Consider the following 14,456-nt stretch of genomic DNA (forward strand, 5'->3'; position numbering starts at 1 on the left):
CAAGAGGCATGTTTCAGAAAAGCAGAGAATATTGCAGTTTCGAGAGTCCGGTTGGTAGAAAATCCGTGATCGGAGGTCATCCATTTTATTATCAAGTGGCTGTACATTGGCAAGTTGGTTGTAAGAAATGATAGCGGATACCTTTTGTGAAAATAGACAGAATCATAAAATAGCAAAGTTGGCTCTGAGCTTTCAATATGACGGCCAGGGCAAAAACCAAAAGGTGCACGCCTTGGGGTCTAACTGTAATAGAGCATGCTGGAAAATATGGAAAATATGAGAATGACGGTCGTGGTTTTGATTTAACGCTGATTGTCTTAACACCAACACTGGGGTTATTTTACACAAATTAGTGTTCATTTAACACCTGAATCAACACTAGAAATTGTACACTATAAAATCAACACAAGGTAACAATGGCCAATTCCATATGCTCACTCCCATAGAAGCATATCTGTTCTACATAGTATATTTCTATCTGATCTATCTGATATTTCTATTATTATGCTCTCCAGTGAATGCAATGCAGGTATGAGGAATACTGTAAGTGTAGCTTCAGTGAAGTAAACACTTGTTGATTCACCATCAAGGACTACAATATTACTCAGTGATAAAATAGTTCAGCTCTCTCAAGTGAGCTTCAACTGCCACGGTGCCAGGTCTTTGAACTGCTATCAGGCAGCCTTGCGAAATGTCAACAACCTTTCGGACCATTTCTACCTCAGTACTCTGCCAACTGGATAGACTTCTTCCACTACAGAGACTACCAAGTGCTACAACAGTAGTGACACAGATATGGGCCTGTGATCATCAAGCGTCTCAGAGTAGATAAACGGATCTAGGATCAGGTCCTACCTGTCCATAATAATTTGATTCATTATGATCTAAATCGCAAAAATGATCCTAGATAAGCAAAGCATTTCTTCTCTGAGACGCTTGACAAATATGAGCCCTGATCTCTCGATTGGTTCTGCCAATAGAAGAGGATCATGAATCAGATGAGAAGAACACAGAAACACAGCTAAAAGATCAGTAAGTAATCTGAGGAAACACATCTTTCTGGATGCTTTTCCCTACACTGAGTCCCATCTTTCTGGATGCTTTTCCCTACACTGAGTCCCATCTTCCTCAAGTGGATGCAATTCTTTATCACAGAAATCACATCTTTCTGTTGTGGAGTAGATGGTACTACGTGGCTACAGTAAATATTGCTTTGATACAAGGTAATACAGGTCAGTGCCCTTGAGATCTGCTGTGTCCCTTCCCGGTCTCTGTTGGTTCTCTGTTCACCCTTCATTGATCAATCATTGACTGACTGGCTAGAGAGCCAACTCCACACACCTGGCCTTTAGTCAACAGACAGCATTCCCCTGGCCTTTAGACAACAGACAGCATTCCCCTGGCCTTTAGACAACAGACAGCATTCCCCTGGCCTTTAGACAACAGACAGCATTACCATGGCCTTTAGACAACAGACAGCATTACCATGGCCTTTAGACAACAGACAGCATTCCCCTGGCCTTTAGACAACAGACAGCATTCCCCTGGCCTTTAGACAACAGACAGCATTCCCCTGGCCTTTAGACAACAGACAGCATTACCATGGCCTTTAGACAACAGACAGCATTACCATGGCCTTTAGACAACAGACAGCATTCCCCTGGCCTGTAGTCAACAGACGACCTACCTCTGGCCTGTAGTCAACAGACGACCTACCCCTGGCCTGTAGTCAACAGACGACCTACCCCTGGCCTGTAGTCAACAGACGACCTACCCCTGGCCTGTAGTCAACAGACGACCTACCCCTGGCCTGTAGTCAACAGACGACCTACCCCTGGCCTGTAGTCAACAGACGACCTACCCCTGGCCTGTAGTCAACAGACGACCTACCCCTGGCCTGTAGTCAACCCTACCCCTGGCCTGTAGTCAACCTACCCCTGGCCTGTAGTCAACCTACCCCTGGCCTGTAGTCAACCTACCCCTGGCCTGTAGTCAACAGACGACCTACCCCTGGCCTGTAGTCAGACGACCTACCCCTGGTCTGTAGTCAACAGACAGCATTCCCCTGGCCTGTAGTCAACAGACAGCATTCCCCTGGCCTGTAGTCAACAGACAGCATTCCCCTGGCCTGTAGTCAACAGACAGCATTCCCCTGGCCTGTAGTCAACAGACAGCATACCCCTGGCCTGTAGTCAACAGACAGCATTCCCCTGGCCTGTGGTCAACAGACGACATTCCCCTGGCCTGTGGTCAACAGACGACATTCCCCTGGCCTGTGGTCAACAGACGACATTCCCCTTGCCTGTAGTCAACAGACGACATAACCCTGGCCTGTAGTCAACAGACGACATACCCCTGGTCTGTAGTCAACAGACGACATACCCCTGGTCTGTAGTCAACAGACGACATACCCCTGGTCTGTAGTCAACAGACGACATACCCCTGGTCTGTAGTCAACAGACGACATACCCCTGGCCTGTAGTCAACAGACGACAAACATCTGACCTATTATAGGCCATAGTGAACAGAGCCTGATGAAGACCTGTGGACTCTATAGCCCTCAAGGACCAGAGTTATGGCCATCCATTCTAATAGAATTACCCTAACAGAGGTATCTGCCGATCGAAATCAAGAATTATTATTTTTTATTTTATGTATTTTTTTCTATGAAAAAGCACTGTTACAGTAAGTGAATCCCTGTGGGAGAATATCAGAGTTGGAGTCGTACATTACTTTTCCATTATTTTAACTTATTTCTGGGTGGATCCAGGATATTCGGTCTCTACCTTGATCTATACGTCCTGCTGTTCACTGAGGCGTGTCCCTGTACTGCTATGTTTCTGCTGGGTGCTGATAACACGACTGTACAGATGCAGCTCACACACCCAGGTGTGTGTGGAAGTGTGTGTGTGGCTTACTCACCCTGCATTGTTCAACCCCTCTGAGAGGCCAGTCAGTCTCTAAAACACCTGCAGTCAGACATGAGCTGAATAACTATCAGAGCACCTGGATCTCACGCTCTCTTTTCTCAATAATATATATATTTTTTCTCTAGCTCTCTCTCTTGCCCTCTGCATCCATCTTTCTTTTCCCTCTCTCTAATACCTTCATCTATCTGTCTGTTTTCACTCTCTCTCCACCTTTCTGTCACCTTCTCTCTCTGTATTTTATTACTAACCCCCTATTCTTCACCCCTTGCTCCCTTGTTATCCCCCCCCCTATCGCTCCATTTCCCTCCCTCTCCAGCTCCTTTTCATCTATCCCTTTCTCTCCCTCCCTCTCTTCATCCAACAACAAGCTTCCAGTGTAATGGAAAGCAGGGTAAACAATCACGTTGGCAGGGGCTCCCCTTTCTCATCTGGCTTCTCTTTCTCTACTGGCTATGAGTCTGACAAACAACATACACTGAGGCAGTCTAAATTTGGAATTTATGGTGAAAGGTTGAGATGTTAAAGGTTAAACTGTTTGCTGTGTAGTGTGTGTGTGTGTGTGTTTGTTCTCAAGGGTATGCAACAAGAGAGGGGTATTAATAGCTAAATAAGATTTTAGATTTGTAGAGGGAGTGGGGGCGACTCAGAGAATCTCAGACAGTTCTTCCAGTGCTTCAAAGAATACATGGCCGATTATATACAGTTGAAGTCAGAAGTTTACATACACCTTAACCAAAAACATTCCAACTCAGTTGTTCACAATTCCTGACATTTAATCCAAGTAAAGATTCCCTGTTTTAGGTCAGTTAGGATAACCACTTTATTTTAAGAATGTGAAATGTCAGAATAATAGTAGAGAGAATTATTTATTTAATATTTTGTTTCTTTCATCACATTCCCAGTGGGTCAGAAGTCTACACACACTCAATTAGTACTTGGTAGCATTGCCTTTAAATTGTATAATTTGGGTCAAACATTTTGGGTAGCCTTCCACAATCTTCCCACAATAAGTTGGGTGAATTTTGGCCCATTCCTCCTGACAGTGCTGGTGTAACAGAGTCAGGTTTGTAGACCTCCTTGCTCGCATACACTTTTTCAGTTCTGCCCACACATTTTCTATAGGATTGAGGTCAGGGCTTTGTGATGGCCACTCCAATAATTTGACTTTGTTGTCCTTAAGCCAATTTTCAACAACTTTGGAAGTATGCTTGTGGTCATGTCTATTTGGAAGACCCATTTGCAACCAATGCTGATGTCTTGAGATGTTGCTTCAATGTACAGTGGGGCAAAAAAGTATTTAGTCAGCCACCAATTGTGCAAGTTCTCCCACTTAAAAAGATGAGAGAGGCCTGTAACTTTCATAATAGGTACACTTCAACTGTGACAGACAAAATGAGAAGAAAAAAATCCAGAAAATCACATTGTAGGATTTTTTAAATGAATTTATTTGCAAATTATGGTGGAAAATAAGTATTTGGTTGCTAGCTAGCATTAAAATTAATCAATCATAATCACTAGTTATAACTACACATGGTTGATGATATTACTAGTTTATCTAGCGTGTCCTGTGTTGCATATAAATCGATGCAGTGCGCATTCGCAAAAAAGGACTGTCGTTGCGTCAACGTGTACCTAACCATAAACACCAATGCCTTTCTTAAAATCAATACACAGAAGTATATATTTTTAAAGCTGCATATTTAGCTAAAATAAATCCAAGTTAGCAGGCAATATTAACCAGGTGAAATTGTGTCACTTCTCTTGCGTTCATTGCACGCAGAGTCAGGGTATATGCAACAGTTTGGGCCACCTGGCTCATTGCAAACTAATTTTCCAGAAATGTACGGAATTATGACATAACATTGAAGGTTGTGCAATGTAACAGGAATATTTAGACTGATGGATGCCACCCATTAGATAAAATACGGAACGGTTCGGTATTTCACTGAAAGAATAAACATCTTGTTTTCGAGATGATAGTTTACGGATTCGACCATATTAATGACCTAATGCTCGCATTTCTGTGTGTTATTATGTTATAATTAAGTCTATGATTTGATAGAGCAGTCTGACTGAGCGATGGTAGGCACCAGCAGGCTCATAAGCATTAATTCAAACAGCACTTTTGTGCGTTTTGCCAGCAGCTCTGCTGTTTATGACTTCAAGCCTATCAACTCCCGAGATTAGACTGGTGTAACGATGTGATGTGAAATGGCTAGCTAGTTAGCGTTGTGTGCGCTAATAGCGTTTCAAACGTCACCCGTTCTGAGACTTGGAGTGGTTGTTCCCCTTGTTCTGCATGGGTAACGCTGCTTCGAGGGTGGCTGTTGTCGTTGTGTTCCTAATTCGAGCCCAGGTAATCAAGCCTACCACTGTAGTGTTGTCTGCAAACTTGATGATTGAGTTGGAGGCGTGCATGGCCAAGCAGTAGTGGGTGAACAGGGAGTACAGGAGAGGGCTGAGAACGCACCCTTGTGGGGCCCCAGTGTTGAGGATCAGCGGGGTGGAGATGTTGTTACCTACCCTCACCACCTGGTGTCGGCCCATCAGGAAGTTCAGTACCGAGTTGCACGGGGTGGGGTAGAGACCCAGGGTCTCAAGCTTGATGACGAGTTTGGAGGGTACTATGGTGTTAAATACTGAGCTGTAGTCGATGAACAGCATTCTCACATAGGTATTCCTCTTGTCCAGATGGGTTAGGGCAGTGGGCAGTGTGGTTGCAATTGTGTCATCTGTGGACCTGTTGGGGCGGTAAGCAAATTGGAGTGGGTCTAGGGTGTCAGGCAGGGTGGAGATGATATGGTCCTTGACTAGTCTCAAAGCACTTCATGATGACGGAAGTGAGTGCTACGGGGCAGTTGGCGTTTAGCTCAGTTACCTTAGTTTTATTGGGAACAGGAACAATGGTGGCCCTCTTGAAACATGTGGGAACAGCAGACTGGGACAAGGATTGATTGAATATGTCCGTAAACACACCAGCCAGCTGGTCTGCGCATGCTCTGAGGACGAGGCTGGGGATGCCGTTAGGGCCTGCAGCCTTGCGAGGGTTAACACGTTTAAATGTTTTACTCACGTCGGCTGCAGTGAAGCAGAGCCCGCATGTTTTGGTAGCGGGCCATGTCAGTGGCACTGTATTGTCCTCAAAGCGAGCAAAGAAGTTGTTTATTCTGTCTGGGAGCAAGACATCCTGGTCCGCGACGGGGCTGGTTTTCTTTTTTTAATCCGTGATTAACTCTAGATCCTGCCACATACCTTGTGTCTGAGCCGTTGAGTTGCGACTCTACTTTGTCTCTATACTGACGCTTAGCTTGTTTGATTGCCTTGCGGAGGGAATAGCTACACTGTTTGTATTCGCTCATGTTACCGGTCACCTTGCCCTGATTAAAAGCTGTAGTTCGCGCTTTCAGTTTCGCACGAATGCTGCCATCAATCCATGGTTTCTGGTTTGGGAATGTTTTAATAGTTGCTGTGGGTACGACATCACCGATGCACTTGCTAATAAACTCGCTCACCGAATCAGCGTATTCGTCAATGTTGTTGTTTGACGCAATAGGGAACATTTCCCAGTCCACGTGATTGAAGCAATCTTGAAGCGTGGAATCAGATTGGTCGGACCAGCATTGAACAGACCTGAGCATGGGAGCTTCATGTTTTAGTCTCTATCTATAAGCTGGGAACAACAAAATGGAGTCGTGGACAGCTTTTCCGAAAGGAGGGCGGGGGAGGGCCTTATATGCGTTGCGGAAGTTAGAATAACAATGATCCAGGGTTTTACCAGCCCTGGTAGCACAATCGACAGAATTTAGGGAGTCTTGTTTTTAGATTAGCCTGGTTAAAATCCCCAGCTACAATGAATACATCCTCAGGACATGTGGTTTCCAGTTTACATAGTCAAATAAAGTTAGTTAAGGGCCATTGATGTGTCTTCTTTGGGGGGGGGGGATATATGCTGCTGTGATTATAATCGAAGAGAATTCTCTTGGTAGATAATGCGTTCGACATTTGATTGTGAGGAATTCTAAGACAGGTGAACAGAAGGACTTGAGTTCCTGTATGTTGTTATGATCACACCACGTCTCGTTAATCATAAGGCATACCCCCCCGCCCCTCTTCTTACCAGAAAGATGCTGGTTTCTGTCGGCGCGATGCGTGAAGAAACCAGCTGGCTGTACCGACTCCGATAGCGTGTCTCGAGTGAGCCAACAAAATACTGCATAGTTTCCTAGGAACGCGAAACGAGGCGGCCATCTCTGTCGTTGCCGGAAGTTATGGAGATCTGATCCTACATCTTTACTGCCCATAATAAACAGAGCTCTCTCCCAAAATAATTCCTCAGCTGTGCTGATCTTCTAAGAATAGCACAAACATCTAAGCAGAAGTGAAGGGTTAAAACACACACAGTAATTGAGATTACTACATGGATATACTGTATATTGGATCATAATAATGAAGATATTGCTTCAAATCTCAGTCTTCAGTATTCAGGGGGTTGTTGTTTTTCCAACACGTCCGCTATGTGTTTGCAGGTTGTCATTTATTGTCATGTATCTTGCCCTGGAGGCAGCTCTGCAGAGTGGTCTCCAGCTGACACAGATACAGCAACCTGCTCTTTGTCTTCCATACTGTGTGTCTGTATAAGCTTTTCTGTGTCTGCAAGCGTGTGAGAGTAAAGATCTGTTCGGTTCTGAACAAGTATGCCTTTGAGAAGAGGCAAAACAAAGAGAGAGAGAGAGAGAGAGAAAGAAGGACAAAATGTCTAAAGGAATAGAACAAGCGACTCTAGCCACCATGGAGATATTGAGAGGTGCCAAAGCTCGCTCTCTCTCCCGCTCTCTCTCGGAAACAGTTTGCCTATGCTTCTAAAGGAAAAACTGTAGAAAAGGACTGCTATCTCTCTCCCTCCACTCTCTCTCTCAATATCAATCTTTTCTGTGTGTCACTCAAGTCTTCACACGGTTTTCTTTTCATTTCTGTGAGACCGTTATGGTGAACCTGTTCATGAATATCGCTCATTTACAATGATTCAAACCAGGGCTAACCACAGTGCTACAAACACTTCCTTGACAAACACACACCAGTTAGACCCCCCACCCCCCACCCCCTTCCCTCCAAACACACACACACACACCCCTTTCCCTCCAAACACACACACAGGCAGACGCCCCACCCCCTTCCCTCCAAACACACACACACACCCCTTTCCCTCCAAACACACACACACACACACACACACAGGCAGACCCCCCACCCCCTTCCCTCCAAACACACACACACACCCCTTTCCCTCCAAACACACACACACAGGCAGAGCCCCACCCCCTTCCCTCCAAACACACAGGCAGATCTCCCCCTTCTCTCCAAACACACACACACGCAGACCCCCCCTTCCCCCCAAACACACGTGCACATACATACACACACACAAACATATTTGACCTTCACGTTAGGGGATATTGCTATACAGATGTAGGATCTTAATTTGAGACAGTTTGCTACAGCATGAAAATAATCCTGCAACAACAGGAAGTGTGAATGATGTGAATGATTATGTGGATTATAAATAATTAACATTTTTGTAGGGATTGACACATTATTCGTTAGAGCAAATCAAGTCTAAAAATGTAAGTGGAATTACGAACTTCAGAAGCCTTTTTAAAACTCAAATAGAAATGTTTGCATTTCCTGCCATGCAGGAAAATTCTCATCAACAAAAGAGTGATCAAATTAAGGTCTTGCATCTGTAGCCGATCCAGATAGTTAGATATGAACAGTAGCTATAGGAGGCCACCTGGCAGCGTTCAGTGAGGAAGTCAGCAAAGCCAAAATAAATCAAACGCCTAACTTCAGTGTGAATGTCAAATTGAATCTAAATTAGTCTCTACAAATCAAATGCACATTGTGCTTGTATAATGTTATGTTGTTGACAATAGTGAGAAAGTGAATGATACCAACCCAATATACAGTAAACCATACCTATTAGAGGTCGACTGATTATGATTTTTCCACGCCGATACCGATTATTGGAGGACCAAAAAAAGCTGATACCGATAAATCGGCTGATATCTTTTGGCTGAGATATATATATATATATATGTATATAGATTGAATGAACACTTATTTCTATTTAATATAATACATCAATAAAATCTATTTAGTCTCAAATAAATATGGAAACATGTTCAATTTAAATAATGCAAAAACAAAGTGTCGGAGAAGAAAGTAAAAGTGCAATATGTGCCATGTAAAAAAGCTAACGTTTAACTTCATTTGGATCATTGGGGGGCTAGCATCCCACCTCAACAACATACGGTGAAATTGCAGAGCGCGTAATTCAAAATACAAAAGTAGTATTATTAAACATTCATAAAAATATAAGTGTTATACACCATTCTTTAGCTTAGAATCTTGGTAATCGACCTGTCCCAACTCGCCCAACATGCCTAAAAAGTTACCTGTAAACTTCGTCCAAACAATTCAAACAATGTTTCTAATCCAACCTCAGGTACCCTAATATGTAAATAATCTATCAAATTTAAGACGGAATATACGTTGTTCAATCCAGGAGAAAAAGAACGAGGAGCGCGCACTCATTCATGCGTGCCAATAGACAAGAGTCCTTCTGAGGGAAACTTAGAAAGAATACGAATACTTCTTCATTTTTCAAAAAACAAGCATGAAACAATTTCTTAGGACTGTTGACATCTATTGGAAGCCATAGGAACTGCAATTTGGGTCCTAATTATTAGACTTTTCCATAGAAAAGCATTGAAAAGTCCAATGACCTCAAAAAGAAAAGTTCCTGGATGGATTGTCCTCTGGGTTTTGCCTGCCAAATCAATTATTTTATACTCACAGACATTCTTTTAACAGTTATAGAAACTTTAGAGTGTTTTTTATCCAATACTACCATGCATATGCATATCCTAGGTTCTGGGCCTGAGTAACAGGCAGTTTACTTTGGGCACCTCAGTCACCCAAACTTCCAAATACTGCCCCCTAGCCTTAAAAGGTTAAATCACCCGTTTGGCGAAGTAGGGTGTGATTCAATGATAAATTAACAGGCACCGCATCGATTATATGCAACGCAGGACAAGCTGGATAAACTAGTAATATCATCAAGCATGTGTAGTTAACTAGTGATTATGTTAAGATGTAATGTCTTTTATAAGATAAGTTTAATGCTAGCTAGCACCTTACCTTATATATATCGCTTATATATATATATTATATATATATTATATATATATATACATAATACCTACAGTGTAAACAACACCGTGAAGTCCAATCGCTTATATATATATATTATATATATACATATAATATATATATATATATAAGCGATTGGACTTCACGGTGTTGTTTACACTGTAGGTATTAAGTATTAATTTCAAGCTTTCATAACAATTTGTAATCTGCATTTTTGGACACCGATCATGGCCGATTACATTGCACTCCACGAGGAGACTGCGTGGCAGGCTGACTACCTGTTATGCGAGTGCAGCAAGGAGCCAAGGTAAGGTGCTAGCTAGCATTAAACTTATCTTATAAAAAACATTACATCTTAACATAATCACTAGTTAACTACACATGCTTGATGATATTACTATATATCTATATATCTGATCGCAACAGAAACCATTTACCTTTAAACCACAATTTCCATCAGATCTCTACAAATTTTACTGTAGCTTACATCAGAATTGGTTGGTTGGTTATGTAAAATGACACGTAAATGAAAAGGAGATATGATTGTCTGAATAACAGATTGTGTGGCTGGAGTACCAAAACTCATATAACACATCCCATACCTTTGACCAGAGCCCTGTGGGACTGTGTAGGGAACTCTTAGTGTGCTCTTTGGGATGCATCCATACAGGAACTAATGGGTGTTGTTACAGCAGCCTAATGTGGTGCTATATTGTAAAAAACCTTAGTTACTGTGATGGTGTTTTCAAAATGCCATGACATGTTGAGACTGGATTACAAAACATGAGTCAATAGGAGTTGTGAAAGAGATCATTAGATACATTGGGGGTGGGGGGGGGGTCTAAAATGAATCCACACACACCACACACACACCAGCCTCAGTCCCACACAAACACCACGTGTCTCTCTCTCTCTCTCTCTCTCTCACACACACACACACACACTCTCCCCCTAACACACATACACACTCTCACCCTCACACTCTCCCCCTAACACAAACACACTCTCCCCCTCACACACACCTGAGGGCAGCACCAAAACAACACAAGGTCCAACCCTACAACCCATAGCCAAATGGACCCAGCACGGGAAACATGAATGAAGGAGGGAAGCATGGCGGGTTGTGATGGTTATAAATAGGATTGTGTTGAGTGGCTGTAAGAGCAGCGTGTGTGTGTGTGTGTGTGTGTGTGTGTGTGTGTGTGTGTGTGTGTGTGTGTGTGTGTGTGTGTGTGTGTGTGTGTGTGTGTGTGTGTGTGTGTGTGAACAGACAGGGTATTATACTGGTTGGCCTATCAGTGTCTGGCCCTGGGCCACGGGGAACACAGTGTAAATACTGAGATATTCACTACTGCACATGGATACAGACAGAAAACTCACTGACTGTCAACACAGCTAGCAGGGAACACAGTTAAGAGACAGTTAATGTACACTGACACAGTCAACACCACGATCTAGACACCTAGCCTACCCCGATCTAGACACCTAGCCTACCCCGATCTAGACACCTAGCCTACCCCGATCTAGACACATAGCCTACCCCGATCTAGACACATAGCCTACCCCGATCTAGACACATAGCCTACCCCGATCTAGACACATAGCCTACCCCGATCTAGGCACATAGCCTACCCCGATCTAGGCACATAGCCTACCCCGATCTAGGCACATAGCCTACCCCGATCTAGGCACATAGCCTACCCCGATCTAGACACTAGGCCTACCCCGATCTAGACACTAGGCCTACCCCGATCTAGACACATAGCCTTACCCCGATCTAGACACATAGCCTACCCCGATCTAGACACATAGCCTACCCCGATCTAGACACATAGCCTACCCCGATCTAGACACATAGCCTACCCCGATCTAGACACATAGCCTTACCCCGATCTAGACACATAGCCTACCCCGATCTAGACACATAGCCTTACCCCGATCTAGACACATAGCCTACCCCGATCTAGACACATAGCCTACCCCGATCTAGACACATAGCCTACCCCGATCTAGACACATAGCCTTACCCCGATCTAGACACATAGCCTACCCCGATCTAGACACATAGCCTTACCCCGATCTAGACACATAGCCTACCCCAATATAGACAAAAATAAGTCGCTCCAAATGGACCTTAGGTAGCCTACCTACCCCACCCACTACACACTGCTGGGAATGCCAATGTCTCAATATCTCTATGCCAAATATGTTTGCAAGCAAGTGTGTGTGTGGTGTGTGTGAACAACATTGAATATGTCTTCAAATGCTGTATGACTCATTGCGTGTGTGTGCGTGTGTGTGTGTGTGTGCATGCTTGTGGAAGCCTGTGCTGTGGCTGCCGTGAGCAGAGCAAGGAGGCAGCCTATAGGCCTAAATGTGCACGCACAACTGAAGCCTGCCCTATTGCCTGTGTCATTCTTTGAATCAAAACACTTAGATTTTCGTCATGCCAATGCAATGGTTTGTGGCTGCACACATATATATTCATTTGCTGTAATCTAACTATGTCAAATCTCTGAAAGGTCCGAAAATTAACATAAACGCACATGAGTCTTCATGCTGGGCGAGCAGAGCGCGACACACCTCCATTTGACATTGACACACATTTCCCCAGTGGTTCGCGCACACACCGCGCGCATAGAGCCTCGTGCGGGTCTATCCCCATCCCCCAGCCCGAGACACACAAATACACAGACAAAAACAGAAGGTATAACCATATTATATGGGGGGGAGGGGTGGGGGTTATTTCTGTCTGGGGAGTGAAAACACTGAACAAAGACCGTCAATGGCAACGCCACAAGTGCGCGCGCACACACACACACACACCTATCCCTTCTAGCCGTCGTGAAAATATGACATATTTATCCCTATATCCCTTTGTTTGTGAAAATAAACAGAGCGCCATACTAAACCAGGCACTGTTTACAAGTAGCCTATACCAGTGGATGTTTTGACTCAGCGGGGTAAAGACTGGGGTCACAGCTCAAATGATCATAACAAACTGTAACATTATTCTCAGCATGCACACTGTTGCAGAATAGGGAAAAAATGCATTTATATACCCGAATTTGGTGAATAAATGGCATGTTCTCGCTTCGTCCATCAAAACCTTTTGTCCTAAATGGTTGTTTTTTATTTGCATTTGCTGACCTATACCAGTGGATGTTTTGACACAGCGGGGTAAAGACTGGGGTCACAGCTCAAATGATCATAACAAACTAACACTATTCTCATCATGCACACTGTTGCAGAATGTAAAATAATATGCATTTATGTACGAATTTGGTGAATAAATGGCATGTTCTCACTCTGCCCATCAAAACCTTTTGTTCTAAACGTGTTGTTTTTTTACTTGCATTGCTGCACGACTGTTGAGGTTATTTGAAAATTATGACAAAAGACTTGCCTAAAATGACACTAACACTGTGTTATTAACAATTATTTAGTGAAATAACAATAGTGTACTCACCCTAAGTCAACAAACAAATTCTGACAAAATAAGGACGTCTAAAGAAATATGCAAATGACACAACTCTTGTCTCTTTTTCAGTGATTTCTTGTTTTCACACTTGTCCCTCGGAAGCTCCCAACAATCTTTCTTGATATTTCAATTTCTTCCACCTCCGTTATTTTTCGCTGACCGTTCTTCAGTTTCACAGGGCTTTATTTAAAAAAAAATGTTTTTTACCGTTCTTTCAGGAAAATAAATATGGACCCGTCAATCAAGAGACACGGATAACGTTACTTTACTACGATTTAGGGGAGTGACAGCTATGCTTTTATGTAAAGTATCCGTTATGAGGTCAATATTTCGCATATATTTAATAAAAGCGTTCAAATAGCAAAACTATCCTAAACTGACAACTACAATGGTTATCTAACGACTAAATGGCGATGTGATATTGGCGAAAGCTCTTCGTCTAACTCTCGGCTCCCCTCCCTCTCACGGGTGATGGTAGGCGCCCGTTGTTGAAATAGCTTGTGGAACAAAACGCCCACGCATTCCAAGGTTCTGGTTACAGCTTTGAGGTAGATACGATGATTCGAAAAACAGTGCTATTGGGGATGTGCAAATATAACAAATATACACACCTCAAAGTAAAACATTGAAATGGCAAAGGATCTTTTTGTGAAGGATGTCAAAGGGGTAAGCTACCGCGTAGGAAAGCGAGGCAGGGAATGGTGTTTGGGTCCTAGAAAGCTTAGTACAGAATTGTTGTGTCGGAATGGTTTGAGATAAACGGATTTACTGAAGGCTACTAAACTTTTCGATCATTGGAGAGTTAAAACATGACGCTATTTTTGGAGGACTTTTTG

The 14,456-nt window shown here is 43.3% G+C and overlaps 1 protein-coding gene across 1 annotated transcript in view; it reads right to left on the minus strand.

Moving 5' to 3' along the window:
- ndrg2 (NDRG family member 2) overlaps positions 1-14,117 on the minus strand; it is a 35,319-nt gene extending 21,202 nt beyond the window's left edge. The window contains exon 1 of the mRNA XM_020504014.2: positions 13,609-14,117. The gene's annotated coding sequence lies outside the window, so the exon portion shown is untranslated. The remainder of the gene's footprint in view (positions 1-13,608) is intronic.
- Between the last annotated feature and the right edge of the window lie 339 nt (positions 14,118-14,456).

The sequence above is a fragment of the Oncorhynchus kisutch genome, linkage group LG16 (genome assembly GCF_002021735.2).
Source record: "Oncorhynchus kisutch isolate 150728-3 linkage group LG16, Okis_V2, whole genome shotgun sequence".
NCBI lineage: Eukaryota > Metazoa > Chordata > Actinopteri > Salmoniformes > Salmonidae > Oncorhynchus > Oncorhynchus kisutch.